The following is an 18,161-nucleotide window of genomic DNA, read 5'->3' on the forward strand; positions in this document are numbered from 1 at the left end:
CAATATTCTCTGACAAACAATGGGGCTTAGCTGTCAGGACCAGAGCACAAACCCAAAAGGAGGACACCGCTTTTGTTGAACTCGGCGGGGAAGAAAACTGGGGAAATGAACTGAAACAGTCTTATGAAGGAGATCAATGGATCGCGTCCAACGCAGAAAAGGGGGAACAGAAGGGGGGATTTTGGTTTGTAAACAAGAAACTGTATATCCCAGCGACATTAAGGATTAAGATTCTGCATCGTTTTCACAACAACCAGAGCGCTGGTCATACAGGAATTACAAAAACAACAAAGGCAATAGTAAAACATTGTTGGTGGCCAGGAATGAGGAAGGACATAAAGAATCATGTTGTTCAATGTGATGATTGTGCCAGAAATAAATCGGGAGGAGGGAAGCCTATGGGATTGTTACAAACAGTAGCGGAACCTACCAGACCTTGGGAATGTGTAGCTATGGACTTTGTGGGAGAACTGCCGGTTAGCAAAGGACATCGTTATATTTGGACAGTATTAGACCTGTTTTCTAAACAGGCCCACTTTATAGCGCTGACGAAACTACCATCGGCTGAGAAACTAGCTGAATTGTACATAAATCATATTTACAAACTACATGGATGTCCCAGTAGAGTAGTCAGTGACAGAGGAGTACAGTTCACAGCAAAATTTTGGGAAAAATTCTTGGAAATGCTAGGAGCAGAAAGGAGTCTAAGTTCTGCTTTTCACCCCATGACAAACGGGGCGGTAGAACGTACTCAGCAAACGCTTGGGCAGTTCCTTCGAATGTACTCTAACATGAGACAAAATGACTGGTCTAGGTGGTTGGCTTTTGCGGAACTAGCCTTTAATTCAACTATACATTCAGCAACAAATAAAACCCCCTTTGAAGTAGTTTACGGGTATGAAATACAGCCTTTACCCCAGTTGCCAAGGTGGACAGAAAATGAGGAAACGGAGGCAGGGAAGTGGAAAACGCAAATGCTAGAATGTTGGAGTCAAGTGACTGCATCCTTAAAGGAAGCACACAAAAAGTATAAAGCGTTCGCAGACAGAAAGAGGGTGGAAGGCGATAAATTAAATAAAGGAGATCTAGTGTGGTTAAGTACCCAAAACATCAAATTGGGGCTACCTTCAAGAAAACTGGGCCCCAAATATATTGGACCATTCAGAATACAGGGTGTTATCAATGAAGTGACTTTCCAGTTGGCATTGCCAAAAAGTTTAGGGAAAATACACCCAGTATTCCATCGCAGCTTACTGAAAAAGTATATGGGGACTTTGGACAAAATGGACACATAGAATTATTGTTTGATTTGTTTCAGAACTATGATGAAAGAAGAACCGAAGAGGAGGACGAAGAAAACGAGGGCGCCATGTCATGGAGCCAGATCCCAGGGCTGAATTTCCAAGCACTGAATCTGACTTCATAACATAAACAATCCTGCAAGCACCTGGCGGGAGAAGATAAAATGAGCCTGGGAACTCAGAGTTGAAAGTATAAACAATTATAATTGCTGTAGTGTGTGGGAATAGAAATCATGGTAGAAATGTGATCCCGAAGGTGGGGTTTGATGATGATATTTGCGTGTGATATTACGTTGCATCAGAAGTGATAAAATTAGATGTATGTAAACATTAGGTCATTCTCGACTTTTCCAAAGTCATGTATTCTTCAATAAAGATTGAATTTGAGAGCAGCTATCTTTGATCTGCGTTCAGACTGGTCCTTTGAAGTGAGCCTGACACGGAGACATATGCCACATATTAGGAGGATAGTTATAATAACCAATGGGCATATGATTCCCCTTGTCCTTTCCTCTCCTTCCTTTCTAAATGCTGCCTTCCTTGGATCTGAACGCGCTGCGAGCCAGAGAACATGGAGGCTGTACTCGGATTCGAGTCACAGCTGCTGGAGGGGGAGGCGCTAACCCGTGCTCCTCTTTGCCTGTCAGAGCGCTGGGAGGAGCTTCGGCTCCGACGCGAGTGTCTGGGGCGCTGGGAGGAGCTTCAGCTCCGATGCGAGCGTCTGGGGCACTGGGAGAAGGTTCAACTCCAACACAAGCGTCTGGTGCACTGGGAGGAGCTTCAGCTGCGATGCTAGCGTCTGGAGCGTTGGGAGGGGCTTCGGCTCCTATGCTTCCTCCAAGATGGATTGGCAAGCAAAGACGAACACATGCAAGGACGAGGTTGGCATCTGTCCCAGCCTGCATCTGGGCCTTCGGGACCATCTAATGTTGGTATTGCGGGTGTCAAACCCGTGACGATTAATGGCCTTTGATGTTCAGCCGTTATTTCAGGTGAGGTCTCTTTAGCCTCCTGGTGTAGGGGGGTTAGTTCATTACCAAATGATGCAGAAGAGGATTGATTTTTATTTTTCTCTACCTCATTAGCAGCCAACCCTTGAGGTGGTGCTGAGGGATGATTGATCCATTAATGGATGGTAAGTGCTCCGATCTTCTTTGTTTGTCTGAGGTGGAGATGGATGTTCCAGAGCCGCCGCCATTTTGCCATGCCGTTTTGGCAGTTATAGCTTTTGGTTTCTTTTTCTTCTCAAGTCCCCCTCGTGTCTGTGAGTTGGAAGCTGGTTTTGTTATGGGTATTTGACTTTCCAATTCTGATGAAGGCAATAGTGCCTGTTCATAGAAGATGGCTTTGAGACGTGAATCTCTATTTCGTCTGGCCTGGGGGGTAAAACCTTGGCAGATGGCACATAATTGAACTACGTGCCCTTCCCCCAGGCATAGAAGGCATTTTGCATGGCCATCAGATTCAGGTAGTTTACCTCCACAAGAGGAACATCTTTTAAAGGATGTTGCTGATGCCATTTGGCAGTTTATGTTTCTTGAAGAGAGATCAGGTAGAAGAGTTCTCTATGCTGTCTAGCGGAAAAAAGGGAACTGAGGCGGGAGCCCCTTGCATGGGCTATATATAGGGGAGTGGGCGGGGCTTCTGCCAGAGACGTTCTGGAAAGCTCTAGAAGGTTCCGTAAGCTGTCAGCATAAGCTGGGGGATACCATATGTGCATATTTCACAGTTGACCACGATGGAGAAGTGGAGTTTCTCTTCCAGCTTTTTTTTTTAAAACTCGCATTCCCTAATCTTCTAGAAGGTATTGAATGGGAGCTTGTATTTAGAAGGGAAATCCCTGCTTCTAGAATAGCAGTTTGTATTTTTCCACTGATTGTTTTTCCAATTGAAACTGAGAGCAACCCATGAGTTAGAAACACAACCCTGAGAATTCATATGATTCCCACTTCTACTAAGGCACTGTAGAGCCAAGAAGGCTATCATCTGAAAAAAAAAACCCAATTATGTCAGCATTTTTTTTAGTGGGAATGTCTTCTGTCTGGAGGGACCTCTGTAAGCACGCAGAGCCTGATTCTAAACAAATGGGATCATCCAATTGATAACCGTCGCCCCGGCTTTCAAATTGATTTGAAAACGCAGCAGAGAGTTCCGTAGATCGCTCAACAAAAGGAACGGAACGGGACCGCAGCAGACTATTATTAGGAGATCTTTTTATTTCACTTTCCCCTTCCCTGAACTATGTAACAAAATCCCCCCAATAAAAGTAGCATTTATTTTAACAGTAACCCTCTCTATCTGGTTATTTTGTATCTTTTCTCTGACTCCTTCCTTTGCATGCAATTTCTCTCTCTCTCGCGTCCCTTTAACTCCGGCTGAGATTTCTCCGCCATAGATTAATATGGCGGACGATACAAATTGGCTCATATCTCTATCAAAATTACCCCTAGAACGCTCCTCTTTTAGTCCTAACCCTTTCTAAGGCTCCTGACTCGAAGACAACCAGCAGAACCGGAATCGGTCCAGTTTTCGGCACCTCAACAGCTGACTGTCAAACGGGACCGACGGCTCCTTTCAAGCTAAACTGCTGCCTTATCCCGGACTTTCCTCTCCCCGCGGAATGGGTTTAAGAGATCCCTAGCCCCTTTCTGTGAACTAGGGATGGGGGATCGCTCTCTCTCGCTGGGGAAACATAGTTCTCCAAGTACCCTTACCCTCTCTGCAGCTGCCAGGGGGTGCCCGGACGGATGCCCTCCACGTTTCATACTTTTCATGATTTTATGAAGGAGAAGAACACTCTTCCCCAGACCTACCCCTGGACTTATGAAATCCTATACTTCCAAAGACTGCAACCCACATGTGCCTCTTCCCCATGCCACCTCTACGAATTCCTCCCATCACAGATGAACTCTTTTTCCTCATGTATTTGTGAATTCTCATATTCTATGTACTTGGACACTCTCATGACTCACTGTTGTATGAATTTCTAATCGTTGGGCTAACTTCATGAATTGTGAAATCATGCTGCTAGAACTCCACTCTTATGAATTTCCATATTGGGTCCCCCAGATGTTGTAAACCTCATTCTGATCAAATGTTTTCAATTGATTATATCATCCATGGTTCCCCTTTGTGCAATGTAACCCCCACCTTTATGGATTCTCCTTTATTTCCTTGAAATCTATCTATCTGCCTATATGTATTTGTACTCTTTGGGATCCCCGGAAAATATGTATTCTTCCCAGCAGGGTTTATGTTCCAACTTTATTTTAATTTTCATTCTATCCCATATAATTGCCAAATCATGAAATCAAATGGGAAATATTATGACCCCAACATGAACTCTAGCCCTATGACCCAGACCTCCCTTCCCAAAAACCAAAGGATAATCTGCCACAGTTTAATCCAATCTCATTCCGATCGCATGGACAATATAGGGCGAGTCACCCAAATTCCTAAAGGTGACTCACCCCCAGGGCAAACATTGTCATATCCCAGGCCAGGACGCCGCAGGAAGGCACCCTGTGGGGCCGTCAATGACGGCTCATCACCACCCATCACCACTTCCCGTCTGACACCCCAAGGCATATCTAAAATCTGAGAACGTGACAGGACCCCGGACACCCTTGATGGGTGCCATTAATTCCTTTAGAAATCGGCCGGGTCAGGATTAATCTATCCGGTCACCTCATTGTTTTAATAGCTCCCGCCTCCTCCTCTCTGATTGGCCCGGGTGGGGACAAAAAGCGGCTCCCCATTGGGCCAGCAGAGCAAGGCGGGAAACGAAAGCCCGCCTCGTTCAACCTCCCAGCCTATCCGCGATCAGATGGGCGGGGAAGCGGGGCGGGAAATTCAAAGGGCTGTCAGACCGAAACATTGTATAAATATGGCTTTATTTGAAACATATGTTACGCTAGTAGATTGAATGATCGCTATTAGCGTCCTTTTCAGCTGAATTGCTCAATAAAAACTCCTTGGCGGATTTTCCTTCAACTTGGCGGACCTTCTTCATTTCAGGCTTCAGGTTGTATTGCGGCTTATATTCTTCTTTTGGCTTCGCCAAGGTCCGTTCCCTCAGGACCGGATCGGCTCTCTCCTTAAGGGGCCCGATCCCCCAGAAACGCGGTCGACAACATAATTTGGCTTTACCACGAAGGGACTTGCTTGGAAGTTCCAAAGATCAATTTCTAGGCTAAAATTCCAAGCGGCGACCTTGGTCCAGATATTCTGGGACAGGTTGGGGAGAGAAACGGCTGCAAGGAGGGCCCTCCGACCAACAATTTGACCTTATTTCACATCCAAATTTCCCTGGCAGCCCCTTTCTCTCTCCAGATCTGATTCAGGGTACTGAACAAAGGAGCCAGATAGGAGGAAGCAGATTTTTAGCTCCTCGAAGGAAAGGCGCCAACGTGAAACAGGGGACGCCCTGTAAAAATAAAAGGGAACCGGCCCCGTTGTTGAGACCCAGGTGGGAGGAGCCCTGGAGGTATTGCACTTCGGATCAGGGCTCGGTAACAAATTCCTGGTGAAACGCGGGAACATCTGGCGCTCGGGGGACGTGTGAGAACAGTCTGGCTTGTAAGATTACAGGTTCAAGAATCACGGGGTAGGGGAACGGTTGTGTTCCCGGGGCACCTGCGGATTCCACGGACGCCAGCCATTCAGTCTTGGTGAAGGGAACTCTCGGAAGGACGAGCGGCACCTAGCCGGTTGGGTGAGTCGTTACTCCGTTAACTGTCAGGTACTGGGCAGGGGTTGAGCCAAGAATGGGTGTTTGTTCAGCACGTCTAGGGTGTCCCACCCCAGCAGACATCCCCAGGGATTCTCCATTGGGTAAGATCCTGGCCAATTGGGGTGGGCTTTGCATCGAAAAACATGGTGCAGGCCAGGTTGGGCTAACTCAGAGCACATAAGTGGCCCCTTGGGGCCCTTGAAGGGGGAACAGCTTGCCCCCCCCCTTGCTCGAGTCGCCGAATTCGGAGTGTTGACCTAAGGTGACTCGCCAGGGGAAGGGCAAGTGGTCCCAACTTGCTTATGCTGCGATGTTCATGGCCTTAAGCCAGAGGGAGAGTGGAAGGGGGGAGGGGGGTCCAAGTCTTCCCATGCAGGGACGTGGGCTCCAAACCTACCCTCCTCAGAAGCTCCTCTCTAGACCTACTTCCCCTCCCGCCTCCACCAGAAGAGGAACTTCTGGAGACATTTGCTTGCCCCCCCCCACCTTACCAACCCCGACCCCCATCCCTTGCCCCACCTCATCCCCTGCTTTCTCCCCTGATCTGAGTCCTGCACCGACCCAGAACCCCCAAATCGACCCTTCAAGGGAACCTCTGCTTCCCGGGATCCCACTCTCCCAGACTCACTCTCCCAACTCCCTGCCATTTACCCCCGTCTCCCCTCCGTTTCCCAGCCCTCTGTTTTTTCTCAGCCCCATCTCCCCTCCGTTTCCCAACCTCCTATTTCCTCTCCACCCCCCCAACCGAATCCCTCTAAGCCTTTTTCCCTTCCACCCCAAGACTTCTTCCCCCTTGCGGCCCCCCTCCCTTAATCTCTCCCTCTCTTCCTCTCGCTCGTCCTTTTTGGCCAGAGGAACGGGGGGGGGGGGATGAGACCATCAGAGGAAGGAGGAATTGACTGTTCAGAGACCATAAGACATCCATTGCCAACCTCTGTTTTATCTGAAGCCTGAATATTGGGCCAATAGTTCTCCAAAGAATTATTTTCCCTTCTCTCCCTCCTTTTCAAAGCAATCTGCTTCTGAATTTTTGAGTCACCGTTCAATCCCCTTTTTCCTTCTTCTTTTCTGTTTGCTTTCAAAGCTTTACCCAAAAACTCCAGAAACTCCCCAAAGATCCCAGAGGAACATAAATTTTTAGACTGTCAATTTGCATTTTTGTTGGTTACAATTTGTAAGTGGGACCTTTGATCTGGCATTCTTTCCAAATCATCAGGTCACACCTTGAAATTTGCTCAAACTAAAGGATCCTGTGTCCTCAAAGACTCCTTTCCCTTTTTCTTTTTTCTTCACCCAATCCCTTTGGGCAACCCTGCAAAACCCCTCCCCTTTTGAATCTCCCTCTCAGCTCCCCCTCTCTCTGGGGGATATTGTGTATCTTTGGAAAACCTTCCATCTTCAGAGACTGGCTGAGTCCTGCCTGGGGCTTCCCTGTTCTCTGAGTAGTATTCTTTGTTTGTTGCCTTGACTTTGGAGCTTTGTCTGTCCTTTAAAATGTGGGGAACCAAGTTTTGTTCCTCTTCCTCATGGTTTTCTTCCTTGAGCTATGCTTTCTGTTCCTCTCTCTCCCTCTCTTGTTTGCTATTTCTTGAATGACTGTGTATACAATGGGTTAGGGGTTTTACTAACACTCTCTCAGTATAAAAGGGACCGTTGGGAATTGTAGAATGGGGATCCTGGCACCCCACATGGAAGGCACTCCACTCCGACCTGGACTACCAGGACCATCATCCGCTCCTGTGGCTATAAAGGGACTCTGAGAAACCCAGCTCAGATAAGGCGAGAGCAACCAGTGGGGTGCCATCACGGTGATGAGGCCCCCACCCACAAGCTGGCTCCGATCGTAAGACTGACCCTGAGCAGAAGAACATCCCCCTTCAACTGCAGGGAGGAAAGGGCGCCCCCACGAGACCAGGAGAAGGCTGGCAGGTAAGGGCGACCCCCCCTCACCTGAGAAGAGGCGGCAGAGGCTAAAAGTGTGTCCCCATGGAGCCACGAACAGGACCCTCGCTGTTGGCCGCTGGGTCAGGCGCGAGTGGGGAGCCCTAACATGGCGGCGAGGGTGCCAGAGGAACCTTCAGTATTGAAAACGTCCCAAAAGGTATGAATGATTTATTTCCATTTTTTTCCCTCCTTTTATTCTTCCTTATAAAATTAACCCTCCACACTTAGGGTCTTGGGGGAAGGGGAGTGGGGATGGGACACGTGATCTCTTTTCTTTGCTGTCTTGAGGCATTCTCTACCCCTTGGACCCCCCTTCCCGGGTGGAGGTGCTGGACCTGGCTGTGGTCACTAGGAGGCGCCTGGTGAAGATGGCATCCCGACCTCCTCGAAGTCCTCCTGACCTCCTACACCACTTGCAAGGTGCTGGAATCCATGCCAGGATCCATCAAGAGTGCTCCAGAACCAGAACCGGCCCCCACCAGCGGTGAGGGAGACAAAGACCTGTGGACTGCTGAGCCGGGAGACGACCTGAAGGTGTTGTTCCGGAAAACACCTCCTCAGGGCCCGCCGCCCGCAAGCTGTCCTGACCCACACCCTCCCGAGGTCCGGAGAAAGACCAAACGCCAGAGACGGAAGCACAAGACCCCCTCCGAGGACCCCTCCAAATCCCATCCCTCTAGCACCACGGGAACACCCCCATTTGGACCTACAAACATTTGACAGCTCACTTTGACAGCTGTCAAATCAGCCCTCACTTCAACCCCCCCCCCCCCCGCTCGGAAGAACTGAACACCTTAGGTTCCCTGCTGGGAGCTGTCCGGCGTGCTGAATCAGGAGCCGTGAGTCCTAATTTTCACTCTATTTCTCTCCCTGTTCTTCCCCTATCCTTCAGCGCTGGGAGCTGTCCAGCGTACTAACCCTAACCCTAATTCTCCTTTCTTCTCTAACCCTCCCTGTCAATTCTAGCCCGGTTTTGCAAAGGATTTCTCCTCTTTTCTAGCTGTAGTCCTTTTCCTTCTAATAATAGGCTGCTGCTGGTCACATTTGCCCGCTCTGTTCCAAATTTGTCGCAAAAAGAACCATTCGAACCCCTCTCAGCAGATGGCCAGGCTGCCGCTAAGAGGTTATAATGCTTATGCGGTAGGGCAGGGGCGAAATAGGCTCCGCCCATCTCGCCCCGCCCTCCCGAGTGGGGGTATGATAACCGTCGCCCCGGCTTTCAAATTGATTTGAAAACGCAGCAGAGAGTTCCGTAGATCGCTCAACAAAAGGAACGGAACGGGACCGCAGCAGACTATTATTAGGAGATCTTTTTATTTCACTTTCCCCTTCCCTGAACTATGTAACAAAATCCCCCCAATAAAAGTAGCATTTATTTTAACAGTAACCCTCTCTATCTGGTTATTTTGTATCTTTTCTCTGACTCCTTCCTTTGCATGCAATTTCTCTCTCTCTCGCGTCCCTTTAACTCCGGCTGAGATTTCTCCGCCATAGATTAATATGGCGGACGATACAAATTGGCTCATATCTCTATCAAAATTACCCCTAGAACGCTCCTCTTTTAGTCCTAACCCTTTCTAAGGCTCCTGACTCGAAGACAACCAGCAGAACCGGAATCGGTCCAGTTTTCGGCACCTCAACAGCTGACTGTCAAACGGGACCGACGGCTCCTTTCAAGCTAAACTGCTGCCTTATCCCGGACTTTCCTCTCCCCGCGGAATGGGTTTAAGAGATCCCTAGCCCCTTTCTGTGAACTAGGGATGGGGGATCGCTCTCTCTCGCTGGGGAAACATAGTTCTCCAAGTACCCTTACCCTCTCTGCAGCTGCCAGGGGGTGCCCGGACGGATGCCCTCCACGTTTCATACTTTTCATGATTTTATGAAGGAGAAGAACACTCTTCCCCAGACCTACCCCTGGACTTATGAAATCCTATACTTCCAAAGACTGCAACCCACATGTGCCTCTTCCCCATGCCACCTCTACGAATTCCTCCCATCACAGATGAACTCTTTTTCCTCATGTATTTGTGAATTCTCATATTCTATGTACTTGGACACTCTCATGACTCACTGTTGTATGAATTTCTAATCGTTGGGCTAACTTCATGAATTGTGAAATCATGCTGCTAGAACTCCACTCTTATGAATTTCCATATTGGGTCCCCCAGATGTTGTAAACCTCATTCTGATCAAATGTTTTCAATTGATTATATCATCCATGGTTCCCCTTTGTGCAATGTAACCCCCACCTTTATGGATTCTCCTTTATTTCCTTGAAATCTATCTATCTGCCTATATGTATTTGTACTCTTTGGGATCCCCGGAAAATATGTATTCTTCCCAGCAGGGTTTATGTTCCAACTTTATTTTAATTTTCATTCTATCCCATATAATTGCCAAATCATGAAATCAAATGGGAAATATTATGACCCCAACATGAACTCTAGCCCTATGACCCAGACCTCCCTTCCCAAAAACCAAAGGATAATCTGCCACAGTTTAATCCAATCTCATTCCGATCGCATGGACAATATAGGGCGAGTCACCCAAATTCCTAAAGGTGACTCACCCCCAGGGCAAACATTGTCATATCCCAGGCCAGGACGCCGCAGGAAGGCACCCTGTGGGGCCGTCAATGACGGCTCATCACCACCCATCACCACTTCCCGTCTGACACCCCAAGGCATATCTAAAATCTGAGAACGTGACAGGACCCCGGACACCCTTGATGGGTGCCATTAATTCCTTTAGAAATCGGCCGGGTCAGGATTAATCTATCCGGTCACCTCATTGTTTTAATAGCTCCCGCCTCCTCCTCTCTGATTGGCCCGGGTGGGGACAAAAAGCGGCTCCCCATTGGGCCAGCAGAGCAAGGCGGGAAACGAAAGCCCGCCTCGTTCAACCTCCCAGCCTATCCGCGATCAGATGGGCGGGGAAGCGGGGCGGGAAATTCAAAGGGCTGTCAGACCGAAACATTGTATAAATATGGCTTTATTTGAAACATATGTTACGCTAGTAGATTGAATGATCGCTATTAGCGTCCTTTTCAGCTGAATTGCTCAATAAAAACTCCTTGGCGGATTTTCCTTCAACTTGGCGGACCTTCTTCATTTCAGGCTTCAGGTTGTATTGCGGCTTATATTCTTCTTTTGGCTTCGCCAAGGTCCGTTCCCTCAGGACCGGATCGGCTCTCTCCTTAAGGGGCCCGATCCCCCAGAAACGCGGTCGACAACACAATGCTCTAGCAAATCAAGTTTCAAAGTCATCAAATAAGCAATCCATGAAAGTAAGTACTAAACTTGCATGTTCTCCTAGAAATATTTCCAAGGTCGTCCAGTGGATGAAATTGTTAGCCATAACAATTCTTCTGTGTGCGATTTGTCTGGTCTTTATTTCTGCAGTTTCCATCAAGCATTCTTTTGGTGTGATTTCCACAGCAATCTTTTAGATGTGATTTTGTCAGATTTCCTCAGCATTTTTGCAAAAAGTGCAATTTAAACCTTGAATCTTGACTACGTGATCTGTTAAGTGTTGTGGATTGCTGGTCAAACTCTGGCCGTGAGCTGGATGCGGCCCAGTGGGGTCATTCCTTTGATCCTGTAGTCACATGCAGCTGCCCAGAGCTTTCCCGAGAGTTACACCATCCTCCTGGTAGGAGGACGCAGTGTCCCGCTATATCCTCCTGCTGAGAGGAATGCCTCCCAAGAGCTCTGGGCAGCCGCATATCAGAAACCTGCACTCTTTGGCAGAGAAGGTGGCATATCTTTGCCTTGATATTTTCATGATACATTTTACCCATTGCTTGTTCTGAGCTATATATAGAGGGCATTTTTTCTTCAAATGTTTTATCTTTTTCAGCACTATTCAAATAGCAACAAACAAATGTCATTTAATTCCTGGAGCCTTACGCATAATCAGAAGAATAAGTCAGTGAGCAGGTAAAGAACTGCATTCTCTTTGCCTTTTAAGCGAGATTAAAATAGAACTGGGGGATAGGCAGGGCAAAAGAAGCATTAAACCACTCCTTCCTTTATAAGTCATATTTGGGCAATGTAAATCCCTGTTGCATAGTATGGATACTTTGCAGGAATTAAAGATAAAAAAAGGAGCCGTGTTTGGGGTGGAATATACTGGGGCAGCTCAAGCATTGGATGTACCAGTCTCAAGGTCCCTTCATTCCCCAGTCATTTCTTCACAGTCATGGATCCAATATATCCATTTCTAAGCCGAAGAGCTGGCATTGTCCATAGACACCTCCAAGGTCATGTGGCCGGCATGACTGCATGGAGCGCCATTACCATTTCCGCCGAAGTGGTACCTATTGATCTACTCACATTTGCATGTTTTCGAACTGCTAGGTTGGCAGAAGCTGGAGCAACAGCGGGCGCTCACTCTGCTCCCAGGATTTGAACCTGGGACCTTTCGGTCTGCAAGTTCAGCAGCTCAGTGCTTTAACACACTTCATCACCGGGGCTCCTCAATTATATAATATGCTGACGTGAAATTTAATTATTTGTTTTTCATGAACTATAATATATTCATTGAGTGCATATAATGTTTTCACAGAATCAGAGAGTTGGAAGAAACTGAAAAGGTTATCCAGACTAACGTGTCATTGTTTGTCATTTGTGTGTCAACATGCTTCAAATAGGTTCTGCCAGCAAATTAAAGAAATTCTAGCAAAAAAGACTAAAACCTGCAAGATTAAGCAATCAATAAGGATAAATAATAATTTTTAAACAACTAGAATGATACAGTGTTGCGTTTCTTACATAATGCAACTGCTTAGAAGAGAAAAGACCTTTTGCCAGACAGTGAAAACAGCATGCCTTTTCCTGTGCTGGCTCTTACCCTCAATGGTTTTTCTAAACATATCACAATAATATTTTTATAAATAAACTGCTGTCCAATCATTTCATGCAATCATTTTATTTTCTAGTCAGTAAAACAGTTTTAAACATTTATATATTGCAAACTTACTGAAAGTGAAATTGAAAAATGGAAATATGAAATCCACTCTGCAAAAATATGCTTCTTCTTAGCTGCCATACCAGCTAAGAAGTATAGAATATGTCTTCTATTACAGTATGTAGCATTATTTTTGTCATTTCCCAATTCGTTCTATCATAAAGACATAGAAAAAAAATATTAAATTGCATAAAACTTTGTTTTTGCATGACATTTTGCAGCACATTTTGCTATAATTTTTCAGTGGTATCTCACAGAGTCTTAACCAATTCCACATAGTTTGTGGTGGCCAAAAATAAGTTGCTGGAGTATAACAACTACAGTAGAGTCTCACTTATCCAAGCTAAACGGGCCGGCAGAAGCTTGGATAAGCGAATATCTTGGATAATAAGGAGGGTTTAAGGAAAAGCCTATTAAACATCAAATTAGGTTATGATTTTACAAATAAAGCACCAAAACTTCATGTTATACAACAAATTTGACAGAAAAAGTAGTTCAATACGCAGTAATGTTATGTTGTAATTACTGTATTTATGAATTTAGCACCAAAATATCATGATATATTGAAAACATTGACTACAAAAATGGCTTGGATTATCCAGAGGCTTGGATAAGTGAGGCTTGGATAAGTGAGACTCTACTGTACTTTGAAAGTAAGCATCGCACAATTAAACAGGAATGACACTTTCAAACCAGCAACAGATTTTTTTTCAAATTTTGTTACATAATGTTATTTTTTCTCTCCAAAAGACACCTATTTTCAGGGAATGTTTTTTTCATGTACAACAATCTACATTTTTTAATTTATTCAAATAGAAAACTCGACATTTATTCAATTAAAGTAATGCCATCTGCTTATGGAACATCATCAGAATATAATGTCAGTAACATTTATTCATATTTAATTACATACTGGGTTGCATGCTAAAAGTTGCTTCTGGTGTGAGAGAATCAGCCATCTACAAAGACCTTGCCCAGGGGATGCCCGGATGTGTTAAGATCCTGCAGGGAGGCTTCTCTCATTTTTCCCAATCAACCTCAACTCATGGGTGATACCGGATGAGAGACTCACCCCTGGGCATACAGAAGACTGGGTGACTTGGAAGGCACTGGCACCACGAGATGCAGAGCCAACCTTAAGAAATGGGGCCACAAAGTGGAGTCCTTAACATGCGAGTGTGGAAAAGAGCAAACCACAGACCACTTACTACAATGCAGCCTGAGCCCTGCCACATGCACAATGGAGGATCTTACAGCAACACCAGAGCCACTCCAAGTGGCCAACTTCTTGTCAAAAGATATTTAGTATAATGCCAAGTTTTTAACTTTGTGTTTTTAAATACATTATAAATGTACCCTCAATTTGCTTTGACACAATAAATAAAACATATTAATATTATTGTATAATTCATTATGTCTATCATGTGTTGCAATGGATGTACTACCATCTAGCTGACAATCTTAACTGAGGCTTATTTTTGGGGTAGGGAGTATATTATGAGCATGCTGAAAAATCATGCCAGGGCTACTTGTCCAGTTAGGCCTTATTTTTGGGGAAAGAGGGTAGCTTCCCAGTGCTGAGGGGTTGTCTTATTCTACTGGTGATTGTTTTTGCAAAGGACTGTTGAGTGATGGGAGATTACCTCCCTTGGTTCTTCTGCTATATTCTATCGCAGCAGTAGAGAACCTCAGAGCCAGGAGCCAAACTTGACCTTGAGTTTCCCCATATGCTTTTGTGGCCTTTTCCATGATGTCCTCAGTTAGAGATTTCATAACTTTTGATTTTGGTTCATTTTTGTTTCCATTTCATTTTTTTAAAGCTGAAATGCTTCTGCTAAGCTTTAGCTTACTGGCAGCAAGAGGTTTGAACTCCTTAGTTGTATCATGTATATTTGGTCGCCTCCTTTCGCCTTTGGTTCCATCACTTCTATAAAACTTCTTGGAATTTGAATATGGCAGTGAGTGAACTACCCTTTACCCAGTGGCTGTGAAGATTTTTCAACATTGCCAAAAAGTAAAAAAAAAGAAAAAGAAAAGATCTTAAGTGTGATTCTATCTTGTTTAAAAAAATAGTGAAATATACTTGCTTTGAATAGTGCTTTTTGGCTGCCATGGAACATACTTCTAAGAGTCTGCTACTAGCAAGTCTATACTACTTCACTGACAGCATTAAAATACGACTTCAGAATGTATTGTAGGGCATTTTGCCTGTAAGTGAAAGGTTAATACTGTATGTGTGAGTGCAATGCTAAAAGCAGACTTCCTTCCCTGTTCTCCACAGAATATAGAATAGGGTGAAACTGTGCCACTTAATGGAAGGCAGGTTCATCATCATCATCATCATCATCATCATCTAGAGTACGACTCATACTCATTTTTCTAAGATGAATGCCAATGTTCATTTTCACTAATACCACTATTTTTCCCACAGAAACTTCACTGGACCTTCCATACAAATGCCATCTAACTCCAATGAAGTTCCTACAAATGTCATCCCCACTAATCCGCTGGTGCATCCCTTTATGAAGAGATATTATCCAGTTTCTTATTCTGGGACTCAGAAGACAACACCTGAGGCCCCTTCCACACTGCCATATAAAATCCGGATTATCTACTTTGAATTGGATTATATGGTAGTGTACTCATATAATCCAAAAAAGATGTGGATTATCTGCCTTGATAATCTGGATTATATGGTAGTGTAGAAGGGGCCTGAGTGAATCCTATTATGATCCACATAATTTGCATAATGAACAAGTACTTTGCATCATATGCAAAGAGGACTGGCTTGATTTGGTTAACTAGACCAGTGTGGTCCAATCTGCAGCCCGTGGACCGCATGTGACCCACCAATTCATTTTTGTTGGCCCTTGCCCTTCTTACTGGAAAAATATTTTAATTATGTAATTAAATATTATGTAATTTGTTTTCTTTCTGGAATGTCTCTGGCCCTCACATTCCTATACTAAAGTTTGATTGGCCCTTGGTTAACTAAAGGTTGGACCACACTGAACTAGACTATAGCAGAGAAAGAGAGAATTGCCAGGTAATGTTGGGTAGGTTAGGAGCAGAAAAGGCTAAAGGAATATTTGATCAAGAGTGGGAGAAACACTAAAAGATGGCTGCAAAGGGATTTGCTACCCAGGTAAATTGTCATAGGGTGAATTTATACTGGGGTGCAGAGAGATCAGTGTGGACTTTGCAATAAGGGGCTCAAGATAACAAGGATTTGCCTGACTGTGCAACTAATTTTTTTTTAAAACAATGTTAAATTGGGTACTTCAGTTAATATTTCATAAATTAAAGAAATGGTAGTGTTTAAATAATGATTTTTGCAACATCCTTGAAGGTCCTTATGTTTGTGCTCATATATACACAAAATGGTCTAATGATATGCCAGAGTTCTCACAACAAAGGGAAACTGACGGGGTGGGGGAAACACAGATGTGTATATCTTAATTAAATTTATTATGTATTACTTTCAAGTTATTATGTATTATTTTTTCAGTTGTTGATATGAACTGAACTCAACAGAATGATCAATACAAAAATGTCCTATATACAGAAAGCCAAATATGAGGCATAACATTTCAGGACCATGTTCATAGAATGGTACTCTCTATTAAAATATACCAAAGTAAAGGTTTAGAAATACCTTTCTGTTTCCCTACTGCAATTGGCATTACTAGACATCTCTGAATATGATATTGCATTATCATATGGAGTTGGGACAATACAGAAGCAATTAAGGCCTTGCCATCCTGTAGCTATTGCAGTCTGTGTCATTATTAACTGTAGGAAAGGGGTGCCATTTCTGACATCTCTTCTAATATTTTGAAATGCGTATACAAAATATGGTGGAAATGGCAACATCCACAAGACACTATCAGCAAATTCAAGCCAGCCCTGTTGCTATTTGTAGGATTACAAGTAGAATTCGCAGAGGAAACAGTGATGGTCCTTCCAATACACTTTGATGGGGATTCAATGTTCCCAGAAAATTGAGGACAGAAGCATGTGCCGCTAGAAAGATGGATAACACAGGATGGAAAACACCATCTTGCCACCTGGATAAGGAAGGCCTTGTTTAAAGAGCTGTTAGCAAACCAAGAGAACACCAAGGTTTAAATGCAATCTGGGCTAATACAACTGTGCAAAATGTTACTCAATGAAGACTGAATATGCTCAGTGGGAACAAAAATGCTGTGCCTTTTGTTGCAGCTGCAGATTATGTTGGGAAAGAATGAAGTGGTCGTATCCCTCAACAGAAGCAGTCACTTGAATATTCTTGTTGCAGTACACTAATCCACTCATCGTAAGGCTGGGTGTGACTACTATGCTACATTACTCTAAAACTGCATATGCTGATAGTCATGACAATTGGAATTCCTGCTTCCTCTATGTTAAAATAGAGGAAATTAGTCTGAAAACATATTTAATTCATTTAATCATTTCTATGAAAGGGCACTAAACATGCAGCCCTGAATAGACGAGGGTGAAAAAACTATCCAGATACTGAATCTCTGCAATATGGAACTTTAAAATTCTGTATACCAATGTGTTCATTAACAAAATATATGCCTTGAAGGCAAATATTTTGACCTAAATTCAAGACCTGGTCCTAAAGTGCTCCCACTTAATTTAAGTGCCAATTTTTCATTGATTCAATGAGTCCAGTCTAAATTGGGACCACAGTTGCTAAGTCTATTGTATAAAGTTATTCACAATATGATCCTTTTTCAGAGAAAACTGAAATGTCTTTGACTATAAGTATTAATGTTTCCTCTGAGTAGGACTTAATTCTCTGCATATGTCTTTCAAGAAAGTGAAGTCTCAAGTTTTGTCTTTATGTGTAGGGAAATGGTGAACCAGTGTAGTACAGCAGCTAGAGCATTGGGCTATGTCTATGGAGACTAGAATTCAGCTCTCCAATTGGCTATGGAAATCCACAGGGTGACCTTGGGCAAGTCACATTTTCTCAGCTTTAAATAAGGTAAAGGCAAAGTCCTTTCTGAACAAATCTTCCCCTAAGATCGCCAAAGGTTGTAAACTTGCAAGTGGGGATTTCATAAAATTGAAAATATACAAGTCCAAATACTCTCATTTCCAAGTAAATGAACTGACAAATCAAACTAAAGGCAGCTTTTGAATTTCCCATAAAAGTGTTTCATATCATCATGAAGTGAATGATAAAGGATATTTATATCAAGTATCTC

At 44.3% G+C, this 18,161-nt stretch overlaps 1 long non-coding RNA gene across 1 annotated transcript; it reads left to right on the forward strand.

Annotated features, from left to right (window-relative positions):
* Positions 1-2,046: 2,046 nt before the first annotated feature.
* LOC134298215 (uncharacterized) lies at positions 2,047-16,430 on the forward strand. Its single transcript, XR_010005169.1, has 4 exons — positions 2,047-2,293; positions 2,387-2,436; positions 11,836-11,915; positions 15,377-16,430. It is a non-coding gene; the product is annotated as an uncharacterized LOC134298215 (long non-coding RNA).
* Positions 16,431-18,161: the final 1,731 nt, after the last annotated feature.

Source organism: Anolis carolinensis, chromosome 4, assembly GCF_035594765.1.
Source record: "Anolis carolinensis isolate JA03-04 chromosome 4, rAnoCar3.1.pri, whole genome shotgun sequence".
Taxonomy (NCBI): Eukaryota; Metazoa; Chordata; class Lepidosauria; order Squamata; family Dactyloidae; genus Anolis; species Anolis carolinensis.